This window comes from Myotis davidii, unplaced genomic scaffold (assembly GCF_000327345.1).
Source record: "Myotis davidii unplaced genomic scaffold, ASM32734v1 scaffold6, whole genome shotgun sequence".
Taxonomy (NCBI): domain Eukaryota; kingdom Metazoa; phylum Chordata; class Mammalia; order Chiroptera; family Vespertilionidae; genus Myotis; species Myotis davidii.
In genome coordinates, this window is record NW_006383011.1 from 14,386,555 (window position 1) to 14,391,119 (window position 4,565).

The following is a 4,565-nucleotide window of genomic DNA, read 5'->3' on the forward strand; positions in this document are numbered from 1 at the left end:
TCCTGCTGCTCACTCACCTTGTCTCCAGAGAATTATCCCCCACTCTCATAAGGAAGGTTATGATTGGACAAAGGTGACATCATAACTCTTAGAGGAACAGCGTCTCTTTGTCAAGACAGCACCAATAAGATGACTCAAGAGTTGGTAGCAAAGTGTTTTGGTTCCTTTGTTTTGTTCCTATAATTTAGCGTTAACAAATAGATCAAACACTTCCTTCATTTCTCGCAAAGCCAATTTTGCAGGTGTTAGTGGTGGATTTTTGCACATAAAAATATTCCTTGACAGCCCATGTGGATCATCTTCACATCCATGTAATCAATGCTAGCCTAGTCAAAGCCTGTTCTCCCTCAAGTACTTGGTCAGCACTTGCAAAGCTGAATAGATTACAGGCAGAAAATGACTACCCCGCAGCTCACTATCACACCATTGGTTGCAGAGTGGAATTTGACACAAGGCAGGTTCTTCTGGGTGCTTATCTGAGAGGTACCTAAAGTGGTTCCAGAGCATCAGTTTCAAGGACAGCCCCATAATAAGACTTCAGGGCGCATACTTAAGGCTTCAAAAGAATACAAAACAAAATCTATTAAAGTTGAAAGCAAGTCTACTTTTAAAATCAAGCAGTTGGAGAAATCTTACTCATTTTAGATCATAAACAAACATAACCTTTTTGATTACTTTTGAAATTACATCGCCCATGTTGATACTGCTTTGAAAACCAAGCCTAATAGTCTTTATTTTTTTGTATGGATTGAGCTACCGGTGTGCCCTTCAATATTTTAGCCATTGAGGACTAGCTATGTGATTGGAGTGTCAATTGCAGATTCATTATGCCAGGCTGCTATATTAAATCATCTGTTAAATTTGTTCTTTTCTTGGTATTCAGTATACAGTATAGGAACAACTGGTATAATTGGATGATTGCTTCCAATTAATGCTCTATTTTGAAAGCTGCAACTCCATATAAAGCTTATAGTTGAGCTGTAACAAAGGCAACCCCTCCTGGGAAACAGGGGAGAGAATTCCTTTCTGCAATTCTACTGGAAAACAGCTCCTTAAAGAGAGAGTGTGTGTACTAATAAATTATATATTGCTCTGCTCTTACATCCACTGATAAGAGACCCTGTAGTGTGTCAGCTGAAATACGTAAGTATACTACCTCTCCCAAGAGCTGATGGCAAGTATTTGAATATTGTAATTTCTTGTTTGAATAATCAACATTGTTCTTAAAATGAAGTAAAGCTGACCATACATTTTCCTGGGGGAAAAACCATCTATAAGAAAGGAAAGATAGATAGTATTTAATAGAATGAAGTTTCAAGAAATCACTTATTCACAGAATTACCATCCAACACTTACATTCAAGAAAAACCAATTTCATAGAGAATTTCCTTTAAGAATTCAGATTGATGTGCAAGTGAAAGCAGAATATGGATGGGAGTTCTTTAAATGAAATCTTAATAGATTGGAAGGAAAAATTCTGCTGCTGACATGGTTCTTGCTCATTGGACTGGAAAGATAACAAGAATCTGGGCTTTTACAGAATTTGCTTGGTAGCAGTAAGTTATGGTGTTCTAGAATAGTGTTATAATTTGATCAAGATTCAGTTTTTTACTTTTATTTTACCCATTAAGAAATTTAATACTGTCAACAACAACATAAACAGAGTGTAAGCAAATATGCCTGACCTTTGCCCTAGAGGGAGCCATTATCTTTATTGTCCTGTATAACAAACCTGTCTTCCACCTTACAGGGAGATACTATTCCTGTCTTCTCTGGCTGGTCACTATACAACCACCCTTGAAAATACAGGGTGGAGGAAAAGTAGGTTTACAGCCCTGGCATGTTTGGCTGTTGGTTGGAGCCTCATCCCGTGCACAGGTTGTCTGTCTGATTCCTGGTCAGGGCACATAACTAAGTTGCAGGTTCAGGAGGCAACCAATTAATGTTTCTCTCTCCCTTCCCCTCTAAAGAAACACACACACAAAAATATCCCTGGGTTAGGATTCAAAAGAAAATTTTTATTATACTTATATGGGTGACATTGGTTAATATTATATAGGTCTCAAGTGTATAATTCTATAATACATCATCTATATATTGTGTTTGCTTCCCACCCATCAAATGGCTACAACTTTTATTTTTAAGTATTTCTTTTTTTTAATTTTATTGTTACTTTGCTTTACCACAATTTTTTTAGATTTAAATTCTTTATTGTTTAAAGTATTATATATGTCTCCTTTTTCCCCATTGACCCCACCCTGGCTGCTCCCACCCCCCAGCACATGCCTTCACCCGCCTACTGTCTGTGTCCATGGGTTATACTTATATGCATGCACACAAGTCTTTGGTTGCTCTCTTACCCCCCTCCCTCCCCTGCCTACCATCTGAGGTTGGATGGTTTGTTGGATGCTTCTGTTTCTGGATCTATTTTTATTCATCAGTTTTTGTTGTTCATTATATGCCACAAATGAGTGAGATCATGTGATATTTATCTTTCTCCAATTGGCTTATTTTGCTTAACATAATGCTCTCCAGGTCCATGCATGCTGTTGTGAATGGTAATCATTCATTTTTTTACAGCAGTGTAGTATTCCACTGGGTAGATGTACCACTGTTTTTTAAATCCACTCATCTGCTGATGGGCTCTTGGGCCATTTCTAAATCTTAGCTATTGTAAATTGTGCTGCTATGAATATAGGGGTGCATATATTCTTTCTGATTGGTGTTTCTGATTTCTTGGGATATATTCCTAGAAGTGGGATTACTGGACCATTTTTAATTTTTTGAGGAAACTCCATACTGTTCTCCACAGTGGCTGCACCAGTCTGCATTCCCACCTATGTCCACTTTCAAAAAGTGTCTCTTTAGGTCCTTTGCCCATTTTTTTTTTATTGGATTATTTTCCTTTTGTTAAGTTGTATGAGTTCCCTGTAAATGTTGGAGATTAAACCCTTATTGGAGGTAACATTGGCCAATATGCAGTGGACTCTGTTGTTTTGTTGATGGTTTCTTTTGCTGTGCATCAGCTTTTTATTTTAATGCAGTGCCATTTGTTTTTCTCCTTAGTTTCCATTGTCCTAGAAGCTGTCTTGGTAAAGGTATCACTACCAAATGTCTGGTCTGATATTTTGCTGCCTATGGATTCTTTTAAGATTTTTATGGTTTCCTATCTTAAACTCCTTTATCCATTTTGAGTTTATTTTTGAGTAAGATGTAAGTTGGTCTTTCATTTTTCTTTGCCTGTATCTGTACAATTTTCCAAGCACCATTTATTGAAGAGATTGTCTTGACTCCATTGTATGCTTTTGCCTCCTTTGTCAAATATTAATTGAACACAATGGCTTAGGTCGAGAAGGGAGAGGGAGATAGGAACATCAATGATGAGAATCATAGATCGGCTGTCTCCTGCAAGCCCCTTACTGGGGATTGAGCTTGCAACCTGGGCATGTGCCCTTAAACGGAATCAAAGGTGGGACCCTTTAGTCCGCAGGCTGATGCTCTGTCCACTGAGTAAAACCAGCTAGAGCAGGCTACAATTTTTAAAAAAATATATTTTATTGATTTTTTTACAGAGAGGAAAGGAGAGGATAGAGAGACAGAGACATCGATCAGCTGCTTCCTGCTGGGGATGTGCCCACAACTAAGGTACATGTCCTTGACCTAAATCGAACCTGGGACCCTTGAGTCCACAGGCCGATGCCCTATCCACTGAGCCAAACCGGTTAGGGCATAATTTTTAAATGACTGTTATTTCAAAGGGATGCCTTGAAAGGAGGGCTTAGAGAGGGTGGTGGTAGTTTAAAATAAAGATTACTGTCTCACTGGACTTGTTTTAAATGAACAATTCTATTGTAAATAATACCATTTAAATGACCAGTGTAGAGCTTCAAAGGGAAATAAGGGGGGAAACTAAAAATCAAGATGTTGGTTGTAAATTATTCCATTTTACAATGGATGCCTCAATTTTTAAACATATGGTATTACTGGTATTTTAAAATAATCTTTTTTTAAAAAATATATTTCATTGATTTTCCACAGAGAGGAAGGGAGAGAGACAGAGAGTTAGAAACATCGATGAGAGAGAAACATCGATCAGCTGCCTCCTGCACATCTCCCACTGGGGATATGCCCGCAACCAAGGTACATGCCCTTGACCGGAATCGAACCCGGGACCCTTCAGTCCGCAGGCTGACGCTCTATCCACTGAGCCAAGCCGATCTTGGCTAAAATAATCTTCATAATTTCATATATTCAAATTTTCTTAGTTATATTTTAAAATATCTCATGTAAAATTCATCTGGAATAAAAAAAAGACCCCGAATAGCTGCAGCAATCCTGAGAAAGAACAAAGTAGGTGGGATCTCAATACCAGATATCAAGCTGTATTACAAAGCCACTGTTCTCAAAACTGCCTGGTACTGGCACAAGAACAGACATATAGATCAATGGAATAGAATAGAGAGCCCAGAAATCGGCCCGAACCAATATGCTCAATTAATATTTGACAAAGGAGGCTATAACATACAATGGACCCAAGATAGTCTCTTCAACAAATGGTGTTCGGA